The sequence below is a fragment of the Gopherus flavomarginatus genome, chromosome 3 (assembly GCF_025201925.1).
Source record: "Gopherus flavomarginatus isolate rGopFla2 chromosome 3, rGopFla2.mat.asm, whole genome shotgun sequence".
NCBI lineage: Eukaryota > Metazoa > Chordata > Testudines > Testudinidae > Gopherus > Gopherus flavomarginatus.
In genome coordinates, this window is record NC_066619.1 from 135,931,410 (window position 1) to 135,946,929 (window position 15,520).

At 50.4% G+C, this 15,520-nt stretch overlaps 1 long non-coding RNA gene across 1 annotated transcript in view; it reads left to right on the forward strand.

Moving 5' to 3' along the window:
* LOC127048498 (uncharacterized) overlaps window positions 1-15,520 on the forward strand; it is a 288,020-nt gene that overhangs the window by 70,313 nt on the left and 202,187 nt on the right. The window lies entirely within an intron of this gene.

A 15,520-nucleotide genomic window follows, 5' to 3' on the forward strand; every position in this document is an offset into this window, starting at 1 on the left:
CCTTACTCCCCAGTCACTGTCCCCCTCTGCCTCAGCGCCGCCTTCCCGTGAGAGCCAGAGGACCTGTCTCCTTACTCCCCAGTCACTGTCCCCCTCTGCCTCAGCGCCGCCTTCCCATGAGAGCCAGAGGACCTGTCTCCTTACTCCCCAGTCACTGTCCCCCTCTGCCTCAGCGCCGCCTTCCCGTGAGAGCCAGAGGACCTATCTCCTTAATCCCCACACAGGAGGTCAAATGGGGCAAACGCAGAGGGCTTTGGGGCACCTCGTAAGCAATTAACAACTAGGGGAGCATTTCATCCCAGTCACTTGTCCCTCTCATTTGCATATACTCCCAACACAGTTTTTGGAGTCCCATTGAACTTTTCAGCTAAACTGTCTCCAGGTGATGTGAGGCAGAACTCAGCTGTTCCACCCCACACATTTAATTTAAAGGGAAATTTAAAAGGACAGTCACAAAAGTGAGATGTCTGCAAGCTGCATTGAAACATTTAAATAACCCACAATATAGGCTCAAATTAAATGTGTACCCCAAATTAAAAAACATAGTAAGAGACCCAAACGTGCCACCATGGCTAAACAACAAAGTAAAAGAAGTGGTTAGAGGCCAGAAGGCATCCTTTGAAAATTGGAAGTCAAATCCTGTTGAGGAAAATAGAAGGAAGCAAACACTCTGGAAAGTCAAGTGTAAAAGTATAATTAGACAGGCCAAGAAAGAATTTGAAGAACAATTAGCAAAAAGTGCATAAACTAACATTAAATTTGTTACATAAAATGGTACATTTTATGGTACATACATTTTTTTAAAGTACATCAGAAGAAGGAAGACTGACAAACAACCAATGGGACCACTGGACTATTGAGATGCTAAAGGAGCACTCAAGGACGATAAGGCCATTTTGCAGAAACTAAAAGAATTCTTTGAATCGGTCTTCACTGCAGAGGATATGAGGGAGAGTCTTACACCGGAGCCATTCTTTTTAGGTGACAGATCTGAAGAACTGTACCACACAGAGGCATCACTAGAGGAGGTTTTGGAACAAATTGATAAACTGAACAGTAATAAGTCACCAGGACCAGATGGTTTCACCCAAGAGTTCTGCAGGAACTCAAATGTGATATTGCAGAACTACTAACTGTGGTACGTAACCTATCATTTAAATCAGCTTCTGTACCAGAAGGCTGGAGGGTAGCTAATGTGATGCCAATTTTTAAAAAGGCTTCAGAGGTGATCCTGGCAATTACAGGCCACTAAGCCTGCCTTCAGTACCCGGCAAACTGGTGGAAACTATAATAAAGAACAGAATTCTCAGATTTAACCTACCAACTGCACCAAGTGCAAACTCCTCAGGCACTTTACCAGCCTTAACACAGAGTCATGGACAGTCCCCGGGGTGCTCCAGTCTGTCTTGCCACCCAGGTGAGCATATTTCTGCGACAGATGGCCCCTTACAGCAAGAATCACAGCAATATTCAGGTTATTCTAATCCCAAAGGACCAGTCGCTTACTTCAGGTCAGTTGTGCCTTAGATCTCATACCAAGGACAATGTTTGTCGCCAACCCTATAATAAGCTATTGTGACAAAGTTCCTCCTCTACCTTGCTGGGTCCTGCGCTTATTGGCAGATTTGCTCACCTCAGTGATCTTCCCCACAGTCTGGATCAACTCCTCCTGTGTCTGATCAGGAGTTGGGAGGTTTGGGGGGAACCCGGGCCCACCCTCTACTCCGGGTTCCAGCCCAGGGCCCTGTGGTTTGCAGCTGTCTATAGTGCCTCCTGTAACAGCTGCATGACAGCTACAACTCCCTGGGCTACTTCCCCATGGCCTCCTCCAAACACCTTCTTTATCCTCACCACAGGACCTTCCTCCTGGTGTCTGATAACCGCTTGTACTCCTTAGTCCTCCAGCAGCACAGCCTCTCAACTCCTTGTGCCTCTTGCTTCCAGCTCCTCACACGCACTTCCTCTCCTCTAGCTCCTCCCCACCTGACAGGAGTGAGCTCCTTTTTAAACCCAGGTGCCGTGATTAGCCTGCCTTGATTGGCTGCAGGGCCGTCCTTAGGCATAGGCAGAATAGGCAGCCGCGTAGGGCCTCACTCTGCCTGGGAGCACCACTCTGCAGGCAACCCAGACAGTGTAGAAGCAGGGCTGCTGGGTCCTAGAGAGAGCCGAATGCAGCACAGTCTGAGGAATGGGATTGGCTGCTGGGGTCTCTGGGAAGGGGAGGGGGTAGGGGTTGGGAAAGGAGCTCACCTGTGAGTGTGACTCTTTGCCCCCGGCTGAGGTCAGGTGAGGCAGGCTCTGCGGCTCTGGAACCAGTATCCTTTGTTGTCTCCCATAACATCCATTCTTCTCCCCCCTGCCCCACGGAGCACCCCCGCCGTTCTCCCTCCTCCCCAGGAGCACCCCTCTCTCTCTCCTCCCTCCCCTCCGTCAGGGCTGGGTTGGGTGAGGTGCTGGGGGGGGAGGGGAGGCTGGCTGGCTGCCTGCTGAGGAATGAAAGTGAAAGTAACTCACTTCCTGGGCAGCGAGCCAGGATTGGAATGTCACACAGGGCTTGGCTGGGGTTAGCCAGATGTGTGAAAAATCAGGATAGGGGATTGGAGTAGGGTGAGCAGATATCCCTGTTTCATAGGGACAGTCCCAATTTTGGGGTATTTTTCTTATATAGGCTCCTTTTCCCCCCCCCCCCCCAACCCATCCCTGTCCTGATTTTACACACTTTCTGTCTGGTCATTCTAGGTGGGGGTAATTGGTGCCTATATAAGACAAAGCCCCAAATATCGGGACTGGCCCTATAAAATCAGGACATCTGGATCTATCACCCTAGCTGGGGAGCGCCTCTCCCCCGGGCTGGCAGCTGCCAGCGATCCATCTCATCCAGGGGGAGCTGCACAGGGCAGGATGAGCTGCCGTGGCTCCATGGGTGCCCCGTCCCTGAGATCAGATGCTGTGCTAACTTCACCATGGTCTGTTGGGCTGGCGGCGGTGCCCATTGGTGTGTGATTGGACCTGAGGGTTTGCTGCTGCTGTTGCCACTCTGCACCCCAAGAGGTGGATTTTGGGGTCCTGCAGTTTTCCACCTATCTCCTCTACTGCAGCTGTTGGACCAGCAGGCTTGGGGGTGAGCCAAGCATGAAAGCAGAACTGTGTTGCCATTTAGACTGTCATTTAACAACTTTGTTTGCCGAAAATTCTTGCTAACAATCCTGAATCCAATTTCAATGTTTTTTTTTTAAATCAATATCTTAGCCAAAAACAGAAAATTAAGTTGTTGACAATTATTAGTAACAGGTTTGGTTTGAGGCAGGGAGTGGGTCAGTTTTCATCAGAGAAACAAAAAATGTTGACTGACTTTCCTATAGCCTGTTACTCTTGATAAGAGCCCTCCAACAACTGTAATATGCTCATCTTCTTACTAGTGTATAAAGCAGGGTTTGGCAACCTACAGCACACCTGTCAAAGGTGGCAAGTGAGCTGATTTTTGATGGTATGCAGCAGCAGGCTGAGCGGCTCAGCCCATCACTGCTCGGGGGTTCCGGCTGCTGCCCTATTGCCAGCTGGAATACCAGCCATCGGCCCCACTCAGCACCTGCTGCTGGCCTGGGGACCCCCAAGGAACCCCAGGCTGGCAGTGGGCTGAGCAGGCCAGTTGAACCACTCAACCTGCTGTCAGCCTGGGGTTCCATTCACTCAGCCGGCAGCGGGCTGAGTGGGCTGGTGGCGGGCTGAGCGGGCTGGTGGTGGGCTGAGCAGGGCCAGTAGGGGGTTGAGTGGCTCAGTCTGCTGCCAGTCTGGGGTGCCAGCAGCACTCAGCCTGCTGCTACTCCGGGGTTCCGGCTGCCGGCCCCTTGCCAGTCAGGAGCTCAGCCACCAGCGCCACTCTGCCTCCTGCCAGCCTGGGTGAGCAGAATCCCAGGCTGGTAGCGGGCTGAGGGGGGGTTGGCGGCCGGGATCCTGGCTGGCAGGAGTTGGTGGTCAGAACCCCAGACCAGCAGCGGGCTGAGCAGGGCCTGGGATCCTTGTCTAGGGTTCCAGCCACCAGCCCGCTGCCGGTTTGGGGTTTCATTTACTCAGCTGGCAGTGGCCTGAGCAGGACCGGTGGTCAAGACCTCAGATAATAATAGTTTATTTATATAATAGAGACATAGAGAGAAACCTTCTACAAACATTAAAATGTATCACTGGCATGAGAAACCTTAAATTACAGTGAACTTGGCACACCACTTCTGAAAGGTTGCCGACCTCTGGTATAGAGTGACCATATGTTGTACTAAGATTCTCCTGCTTTTTTTTTTTCCCTGTGAGTCAGTATAACTTTTGCCAGCCCAGAACTTGGGCAGCCAATGTTTTACGTTTTCACAATGTTTTCTCCAACTTTCATAAAGTAAATACATAGTTAATATGAGTTATAAAGGCCAGGGACACTTCTTTGTGAAGAATCTGTACAGCAGATCATGCCCATAGACGATCCAGAAAAGAAATTTGAGGTTGAATTTTTTAATGTTGTGATGGATAAAGCAGTATCTGCTGTTGATGAAAGGTTTAATACCTTGCAAGTACACCATGAACAGTTTGGATTTTTGTATGACATAACTAAATTCAACAAAATAGGAAAACAAGAGCAACTAATGACAAAGTGCAAGAATCTAGAGAGCCTCCTGAAGCACGGTGATAGTTTTGATTTAAATGGAATTGAACTGTACGAAGAATTGAGTACATTGTCATCAATGTTGCCACATGCAAAATCGGTGATGGACATTGTACAGTTTATTCATACCCGCAAACTTGTTGACATATATCCTAACGTGTACATTGCCACTTGTATTCTACTGACAATTCCTGTAACAGAAGCATCAGGAGAACGGAGTTTCTCAAAATTAAAGCTCATTAAAAACTATCTCCGCTCTACAATGAGTCAGGAATGCTTGACTGGTCTTGCTATTCTTGCGATTGAACAAGACACGACTTTGTCTTTGTCATACGATGACATTATTACTGATTTTGCAGCCAAAAAAGCCAGAAAGATTGCTTTTAATTAATAACAAATCTTTGTTTCAATACCTCTTCATATAAATTTCCAATAAAATTTTGATAAATTAAAAAAAATATATTATTTGCATCATTCTGTCATATCAGAATTTTTTCTATAGTGCTGCTTCTTTAGTGCTAGTCCATCAGCATTACAGTGTGCTTAATTAAGTTAAACTGGTTTTAATAATGTGAATGTGGCAAGTTTTCCAATACTATAAGCTTATGTTTGTGTTGCTAAGAGCAGATCAGGCACAGGGGCACCAGTTTAATAATCTCGCCTAGGGCACCATAAATCCTAAGGCCGGCCCTGATTGGCTGCAGGTGATCTAATCGGCCTGTCTGCCTGAACTGGTTCTAGCAGGTTCCTGATTACTCCAGTGCAGCCCCTGCTCTGGTCACTCAGGGAACAGAAAACTACTCACCCAGTGACCAGTATATTTGCCCTCTACCAGACTCCTGTACCCCACTGGCCTGGGTCTGTCACACTATATACAGATTTATTAAATAGGAAGAGGAAACTAGAGAATTATTTACAAAGTTAAAGCAAACAGAGACACATGAATGAGCTCCAGTCTTAGGTTTCAAAAGGTAATAGAGGCTTCTGGCACATCTGCAAGCTCTATTTGACTGTTAGGGCTAACCCGGGCTAAGTGGCTGGGGACCTTCTGCTTTTGCCTAGAAACACCTTGCATCCCACCCCAGAATTCCAGCAGCACAGAGCTCCTTAATCCCTTTGGTTTGGGGTTTTTATCGCCCTCCTGCCATGTGCTCATACTCAGCGGATGAGAGGGGTCCACTTGCATGACTCATGTTCAGGGAGGAGAGTGGAGCAACAAGAAGAGCTTTAGCCCTTTTGCTGATGGTTTCTCACTCCAGATGTAGGGAGTTCCCAGCTGTAAGCCCCACCCCAGCCTGTCTGGTTTGATGGGTCTCCGCTTTCGGAAGGGGCATAACAATTTCTGCAGAAGAGCGCTCTTCACACTCATTTACGTCCCTCTCCTGCATGGCAGTTCAGACAGTCACAGAGGCTCACATGACACCCGCTCCAATATTACATGACCACGTGGAACACAGATATTACAAGTCAGATCAATTCATCCAGCAACTCCCAACTCTCAATAGAGCCTAACCTGAAACTCTTGATAATACCGATTTTATCGATATGAACCCACGAGTGAGTCAAGCGGTTTCCAGCTCTGCATCAGTTAGTGTCCAGATGAGACAGGGGGACCTTGGCAGGAGCTGGCACCTGGCCTGCTGGTGTCACAGGTCTATCCAAGGTCACACAAGAAGCCTGTGGTAGAACCAGGAACTGAATCCCAATCTCCTAAATCCCAGTGCGGTGCCCAAGACCATCAGCATATGGATGGACAGACGGCCGGCCGCCAGCGCTTTTGCTGGGCGGTACACGCTGGCACACATCCAGTGACATTCCTGGAGTTGTGTTTTCTCACTCTCAGGATAATTACTTCAATTCCTCTAAAATGCATTTGCTAAAAAGCATTTTTGTTCAAGTGCATGACTCATCTGTCCCGCCTTGTGGAGGGGTTAAGGAAAGTTGTTTATATTAATTGAAGCCAGTTTGTTATTAAGTGGAAAAAAAGTTCAGATCTTCTGTTTCTTGTCATTATATCTGCACAGTTGCAGGCCCAGGCAGGCCTCCCCTGGGAAAGGCAAATCTTCTCTCCTTTGCACAAGGTCATGTGTCTCTACTGGGCGGAAGCAAGATTCTCTAGCAATTCTACACTGCTATGTTCACAGGAGCGAGCAGGCCAGTACTGTGACAGTAGGGGGGAAGAGGGCTTGCTTTTTAACTTCTGTTTTTATTAATTTGCACTCAGATGCAATTTGTCACCAGGCAAAAATGTAATTAATGCTGGAGTTCAGGGGGCTGCCTCATTTCCCTAGGTTCCCAACATGGGCCTGATCCTGCACTCACTGTCGTCAGCGGCAGCTTTTCCAGAGAGCTTAAAGGGCTCAGGCTCCGACCCCCCCTGTGCCTTAGCAGTGTGTATCTGTAAAATGGGCATATGCTCCTGTTGCGCATCCACACTTGTGGTGCATGCAGGATACAATATCTGCATTTTCTCATGGAGGCAAAATGCATAAATATGGGCACAAATGCAGGACTTCCATATGCAGAGGTTGCAACTACAATTTAGGCAACAATTATTATTTTTTAATGTGGCCCTTAGAATCAAGTCCTGTGTTGGACCTAGGTTAACACATAAAAACTACTGGTCTGTTGACTGTAAGATTCTTGGGCCATGGCACCATAAGTGTTTATACAGCAGCTAGCGCAGCAGGTGCCTGATCCTAATTCAGGCATCCAGCTGCTACTCTGACATAATTCTTTAATGCTAATGCATATAAAATGGGCAGGGGCATGCCATCGATGTATGCAACACATCGCATGGCCTAGAATTAAAACATGGTTCACCTGGCTGCAGATTGAACTCCTTGGATGAGTCTCTCTGGCCCCTGAAAGCGTACGGAGGATGCCATTTCGTGGAACATCACTGAAAAGGCATGCAAATGTTGAACTGAACATCAGGTTTTAATGGGGCCTTGCCATTATGTAAGTACAGAAGGGAGCATCTCTCTTTGCACGACTCAACAATTCAGTAATTACTGAGACATCAGGCCATTGTACATTCTGGCAGTTGATTAGATTAAATGCACTATAGGTGTTTAACATAGTCCTTTGAGGTTTGCATTCGGATACTATGCATCTACTAAAACTTCACATGTGCAGATAAGATCAATTAGACTATAGCTATATGGAAATGTTGAGTTCTTGAGGTGAGTTGATCTACTGCATTTCTGCATGGAAGATTAAAAAGGCAGGCCAGTGTAGAGCTCAGTACACAAGGCAAGCAAGTGTAGGGATGAATCATCCCTGATAGAACAGAGCTATTTTTTTATCTGCCACCTACAAAGTTGCTGCAATGTCACTGCACGCCCCTGACGATGAGGCACGGGGCTACTTATTTGCATTGATTTGCTGTTATGTATATTCAGGATTATTTGGTGGTCCTGACATTGAATGGAGACTTTCTAGGAGATCCTTGTTTCTTCTAGTTTGTATTCCCATCAGTCTTGATGAAAATAAGAATAGTTCTCTGAGAATGGAGGCCCTGCTCCTGCAAACACTTACACAAACGCTTCGCGTTCACCCAACGTGTTTGAAGTCACTAAGGCCCTCACATGAACAGCCACATGTTTGCAGGCTCAGGGCCTCAGGGTATGTCTACATTACAGTAAAAGACGCCTGGCACAGTCGCAGCTGGTCCAGGTCACCTGACTGGGGCTTGGGCTGCAGGGCTATAAAATTGCAGTATGGATGTTTGGACTCTGAGACCCTGAGAGGGGGCGGGCTTCAGAGCCTGGGCTCCAGCTGGAGCCCAAACATCCACACTGGAATTGTATCCTTGCTGGAGCCCCACAAGGCCAAGTCAGCTGACCTGGGCTTTGAGACTCGATACCGCTGGGTTTTTATCACAGTGTAGACGTCCCCCAAGTGCTATTCTTCTACTGACAGGGTATTTGGAGGAGACCGAGCACATGCTGCTGCCGCACACTGTACATTACATGATGCTAATTGTGTCTGCTCACCTCGGGATGCTGAACTAAAAGGCAGCTTCCACAGCCAAATGAGTTATGTGGCTTGGATCTCTTAATCACAAAGAAACAAGCAAACCCTAAGAGGGGAGATGAACATTTGTCCCAGTGGTAAGTGGGCACTTTCCTTTTTGTTAGTTTGGGTTTCTGGGTAATCTTGGTGTATTTTCTGTTCAGTTCAGCTCATGGAATTAAGCGTTTCCTTCTGCAGGGTAGAAACACAAGGATTCTCAGGAAAAGCTACCACAATTCCTGTGCCCCACCTCTCTGCCAGCCAAGGAAAAAGGACCTGGGGAGCAGCTCAGAAGTTGCCTAATAAGGATGCACTTAGCTAGCACAGAGCAGAATTTTACCCTTTGTGACAAAGTTCCTTCTCTACCTTGGTGGGTCCTGTGCTTATTTGGCAGATTTGCTCACCTCAGTGATCTTCCCCACAGTCTGGATCAACTCCTCCTGTGTCTGATCAGGAGTTGGGAGGTTTGGGGGGAACCCGGGCCCGCCCTCTACTCCGGGTTCCAGCCCAGGCCCTGTGGATTGCAGCTGTCTATAGTGCCTCCTGTAACAGCTGCATGACAGCTACAACTCCCTGGGCTACTTCCCCATGGCCTCCTCCAAACACCTTCTTTATCCTCACCACAGGATCTTCCTCCTGGTGTCTGATAATGCTTGTACTCCTTAGTCCTCCAGCAGCACACCCTCTCAACTCCTTGCACCTCTTGCTCCCAGATCCTCACATTCCCACCACAAACTGGTGTGAGCTCCTTTTTAAACCCAGGTGCCCTGATTAGCCTGCCTTGACTGGCTGCAGGTGTTCTAATCAGCCTGTCTGCCTTAATTGGTTCTAGCAGGTTCCTGATTACTCTAGTGCAGCCCCTGCTCTGGTCACTCAGGGAACAAAAAACTACTCACCCAGTGACCAGTATATTTGCCCACTACCAGACTCCTGTATCTTCTTGGCCCTGGCCAAACTAGCCATCTACAACACCAGGGAGAGGAGGTTGGCAGACGGGATTTCCTGCGACTGTAGGGCCTATTTCCGTTCCTCCGTCTGCTCACGCATCCGGGCAGAGTTCCTCTGGGCGGCGTCCACTGGCTCCCTTGACGCCTTCGAGGAGCAGTGGGCCTTGTCCGGGGTTCTCTGCTCGGTGTCCCCATCAGGTTCCCTTCGTTTAGCCCTATGACCTCACTCCCGATCCTGTTTTTTCATTAGTTGTCCCCCGTAATTACTTGGTGTCCCAGACCTGTGGGTCCTCCCCTTAGGCTGGGGGGAGGCCCTTTAGAAGTGGGCGGGCTTTGCCAGCCCACCCCCGCTGGATGCCAATAGGACCAGACTCCTGTATCCTCTTGGCCCTGGCAAAACTAGCCATCTACAACACCAGGGAGAGGAGGTTGGCCGACGGGATTTCCTGCGACTGTAGGGCCTATTTCCGTTCCTCCGTCTGTTCATGCATCCAGGCAGAGTTCCTATGGGCGGCGTCCACTAGTTCCCTTGACGCCTTCGAGGAGCAGTGGGCCTTGTCCGGGGTTCTCTGCTCGGTGTCCCCATCTGGTTCCCTTCGTTTAGCCCTATGACCTCACTCCTGATCCTGGTTTTCTCATTGGTTGTCCCATGCAATTATTTGATGTCACAGACCTGTGGATCCTCCCCTTAGGCTGGGGGGAGGTCCTTTAGCAGTGGGCGAGCTTTGCCCACCCACTTCCTGGATACCAATAGGACCAGACTCCTGTACCCCACTAGCTTGGGTCTGTCACACCTTATTTAACAACACTTTGTTAAGCAGCTCCGAGGCTGTATTACAGATGTTGGCAAATAGAAATTAAGGGTATATCTTCCCATGTGCTTCAACTGAACAGAATAATGATAAGAAATGCTGTCATTGCAGATTTGTTTGTTTCAGTGCTTTGAGTCAATCTAGAGTTAGATAACCTAGGGGAAAGCTTGATTAGTCCACCTGGCATAAACCCCACCTCACGCAGTCTAGGCTTGGCACAGTGCAAAGACACTGAGTGCTGAGCTGATGCACGCACACACTCACACACATCCACATGGCCACACACATGTTCTCTCACATACACACACCTCCACGTGCACACAGATATGCACACACACTCACATACACATGCATGTACATGCTCAAGTGCACACACATACTCACACGTGCCCGTGCACACATATACACACACGCTCTCTCACACACACACAGCCACACATACATGCTCACATACACATGCATGTGCACACACACACACATACAAACCTTTTACCTTCGCTAAACTTCCTCTTGGTTCCAAGTGCCACCACTGCCATGATCTGTCCCTTCCCACTTGTGCTGTCCAACCTTTTCAGAGTGAGGCCAGGCCCATTATTTCCAAAAACCGAGTTGTTGCAGTCAATGACTTTTTTGGAAAAGAAATTATATTCTTTCTAGTGTGTTGCATGTTTTAAAACAAGCCAGGCTTGATAAAGAACAGTCCAACCCTACAAAGAGGAGAAATTTATAAAACCAGCCTTGTTAGGCTTTTATGAACATGAAATTGGTGAAAGGATAATTAATGGTTTCCACGGACTCTAGGAACTGAATCTTTATAGTTAATTAATAGAGTGTTAATAGATAATAACAGTGTTCAGATCCTGGAATACTATCTCTGTACTTTACTCAAATGCTATATTAATTTTTCCATTAATTTTTAATCAAACAACTTTACAGCATTCCAGAAGAGCTAGTGGGACTCCAGTGATTGCAGGTTGCATAGTAGGATCTTAAAGAGAATTGTATATACATCACATATTTGTAGCAGAGCAATACCCAGAGGCCTCACTCAGAATCAGGGCCCTATAATGCTAGGTACCATGTATACACATGGCAACAGACAGTCCCTGCCCAGTAGCTTACAATCTAAAGAGACAAGGCAGACAAAGGTTGGGGGTAAATGGATGGAGTAGGCAAAGAAATGCACCAATTATCTGTCTTTTATGAGGCATGATCCAAAGGGCTTTCAAGTCAATGAGCCCTCTTCCATTGGTGTCTAGGAGGTTTAGAGCAGCTCCATAGGGAACAGGCTGATGCGATTGTGGAGGGGATGAGTTAGTTACAGATCACAGAGAGTGGGCAGAGCCAAAACACTGGCCACTCCCCCTCCATCCCAGCCCAAGACTATGGCCCCAATTCTGTAAACCACTTAAGCACATGCTTTAGCCATGGGTACATTTAAACTGAAAGTTAAGCACGTGTTTAAGTACTTTGCTGATACAACCAGGATAGGCTTGATGTAAGGCGTCTGTACCTATTGGGTTCCTGGGAACTGGCCAGGTGGGAGCAGATTCCCTGGCTGGCCTGCCCCCCTTTGTGCTGCCCAGGTGGTGCAGAACCCCCACCCCGCCACACACACAGGCCCCTGTGGGGGATTTTGCCTGCCTAGGGAAGTCCCCACCAGCATAGCGGGGCCCTACATGTCCTTCCCTGCAGCTCCTGGCGCCAGAGGCATATTGGGGCAGGACAGGGAGGCCTGGGGGGTGCTGTGCTCTGCTGTCTCCAGACGGCAGGTGGCCCTGGCCAGTTGGAATAAGTTAGAGCAGCCCCTGGGGTAAAGCTGGGTGTGGGGCAGAGAACTGGGGAGTGCGGCTGGCTGTTTGCTCTCAGCTTCTCTTTCCTGCTGCCCAGAGTGGTTGCCTGGGGAAGGGGAGCCAGCCTGCACTAGGGGCTCCTATAGGCTCAGGCAGAACCAGTGGAGCTCCCGTATCCTGCTCTCCCAGAGGCTTCTGCAGCCCATGGAGCTGCCAGCTGCTTTCTGCCCCTCTAGGGCAGTGCAACAGGCGGCCAGTGGGGGCGCCGGTGAGCAGCTGCAGCAGGCAAGGGACAGGGGTTCTGGGCTCCCCGGGGGAGCCACCCCCGCACTCCGCAGTGACATTCTGACGCCATCGGGCGTGGCACGTACTCGGGGGCCACCAGAGGTCCCCCCCCCGCAGGTTGGACGCTGCTGTTCTAGACCTTCCTTGTGTACCCCAGGGCTGGTTATAAGTCAGCTCCAGACAAGCTCTCTAAAGCCCTGGGCAGGTCCTCAGCTGGGTCAATGGGCACAGCGCAGCTGACCCGCTCGCGGAGCCTGGGGCCTTTCAGTGCACAACGAGGGCTGCTGCAGTGGGGCTCAGGACTAGGCAAACCCCGCCCCTTTCCAATGGTCCCAACAGTCCCCGGGAAGGCTCCTGCCAGGCCCCTGACATCACTTCGTTAAACCTTCCCGGCCAAATTCTCCCGCAGCCCGCAGGTGACTGACAGGAGGGCTCAGACCTCTCGGGTTCGCTCCGGATTGCGCCCCTGGGTCACTGGGCATGTTACCATTGATCGCAGCCCGGCGGGAGGGGCATGGGCACGGGCAGGCCGGGCCAGCACCGAGACAGGGGCGGGTTTTCATTTCACTGCCAAGCCTGAAACCCCCGGGGGGGGGGAAGTTACTTTGAACTGAATCAAAACCAAAACCAACCCACTTTCCCCACCCCCCATGTTCCCTTGATTGAAAAGTAAATAATCGTTTTAAAAATCATTTCAGGGCAAATGAAACGGTTTGTTCAACCCAAACCAAAATATTTTGCTTCAGTTTTGAGCATTTGGAGAAGGTTGCTGACTGTTGAAAGTAAAACCAAAGGAGATGTTTAACTGGAGTCTTCCTGAACCTGGAAACCGAAATATTGTTCCAAAGTTATCAAACGCGAAACACTCTGCTTTGTTTGGTGATTATTCTTCAGCTTAGTGATTTGGCAAAAGGGACACTCAGAGAACCGCCAGGCTGCCCCAGCGGGTCTGATTGATTGAGCCAGAAAGAAGTTTGTACAAAACCCGTGCCCCGCTCTGTAGCCGGTGCCCCCCGGATGTTAGCGGCAGGTTTTCCGGAGTAAGGACTAGACAATTCACGTGCCAATTAGCGGACGAGTTTACCCACTTGGAGTAAACAAGACTCGTACATCGCCGCCCTGTTCGCTTCTCCGGGCTCCTCCTGCGGCTTTGCGACCGGCGCGATTTTAAATCCTCCCGGCCCGGCTGCCCGTCCCCACGCGCGGCCTAGCGGTGTAACACCGGCGGTGGAGATGCACATCTCCCGGGGCTGGGATCAGCCCGAGCAGGGCTGCAGAGAGTGGCACCGGGCCTTCGCGTGGGGCATTTCCTGAGCCGGAATATCAGCCTCTCCCTCTCCCTTCTTGGGATCAACAGTACAGGGATTTCAAACCCTTTCCTCCCGTGGCCCGAACTACCCCCAGCGCACGTGCGAACTCAACACCCTTGGCCCGCGAGGGCTGAGGGGCCGGTGTTTGCAGACGAAGCTCTGTCTGGCTGCACTACAGCCGCTCCGGAGTGAGCTCGTGTAAATATTAGGGTCAATCAAGGTACGGAAACCTCCTCCTCTCTCTTTGGGAGGTCTGGGCTTTCTCTCACAAATTACACTGTTTTTTTTACCTTTCTAGCAGTGAAGCATGGGTAAGATTTTCAAACGTGGCTGGGTGCCCAGTTCGATGCGCTGTAAAGGGGGCTGATTTTCAGAAAACTGCTGAGCACTTGCTCCTGAACATCAGTGTCTCCGGTTGAGCAAGACACCATTTTCAGATACAAATTTCCCCAAACAGAAAAGAGCTAGATCCCATACTCCTTGCTCAGGGAGTTGTGATAGTCACGTCAATGGGCCTACTCCAGTGAGTAAGAGTTTGTGGGGTGGCGTCCATATTCTGCCCTCATCCCTTGTGCACGCAAATCACCCACTGAACTCCAGGGGGGCGTTGTGTGCCGGAACCCAGTACTGCCCCTCTTAAAGCAGACCTTGGTTTCAATGGGGCTGCTCAGCTGAACAGAGTAACTCGGGGCGCCCCTAGCATCAGGATCAGGCCCTTTGGGTGAAGAACAATTTGCTGCCGGCTCCTGAAGACTCGGGGCTGGACATATTCATTCCAAATACTAATGTCCATTCAGAACATGGCTTTGCTGCCCCGCACATTGCAAACCAGCCGACTGGTGCTAGATGCTAGAGACAGTTCGGGAAAAAGCCCCCCAAGACCAATTGACCGGGGTGGGCTTGCGGCAAAATGAACCAGGAAAACACAAAAGCAGAGGCCTGGCCCCGGGGGCAGCGCCCGACATTCTAATCCGGAATGGGACCCAGCCTGCTGCGTGACCGTGGGAAGCCGCTTCCCCACTCTGGGCCTCAGTTTCCTTCCCTTCCTATCTGTGAAGGAAAAGTGCTACTGGCGTCTCCCCCCGGCTGGACACTCGGGCCCATGCGGGGATGGGTCGCTTCTTTCAATTTAGCTTAGGCCCTTTCCCACGCAACAAACTAAACTGAAACCAGTTTTACACCGTACTCCGCGCACCCATCTGGGGTGACACCTGTACAGCCACAGTGTTTTACTTCACCTCTCTTAGTTTACACCAGTAGCACTTCCCCGTGTAGACACGACAGCGAGTTCTGTGTTGGGGCGGGGGAGAGGGCTGTGTACTGTAGCCCAACCTGCCCGTGCAGCGCCTAGCGCAAAGCTGCGCCTCTCACCAAGGCAAACCCCAGTCCGGCCAAGTTACTAAAACCTTGCTCCCAAAACGCTTCGGCTCCGGCCCCGAGTTCCCAGTTAACCGGCTGTTTCACTAATCAGACCGGAGAGGAGAAAGCCCTGCCTGCGGCCGGGGGAGGCGTCTCGCTCGAGCTTCATCCGGGAGATGGCTCACCCCGGAGCGATCTGAGGGCTCAGCTGCTCTGGGAGCTCGCACGGCCCCTGCCCCGCAGGGAGCGGAGCTGAGCGCTGACCCGGGCCACACATGACTAAGGAGGGAGCGGCCCGCGAATGAGCCCAGGGGCTGGGGGGTTAAGCCCTTGCCCAAGACCCGCGAAG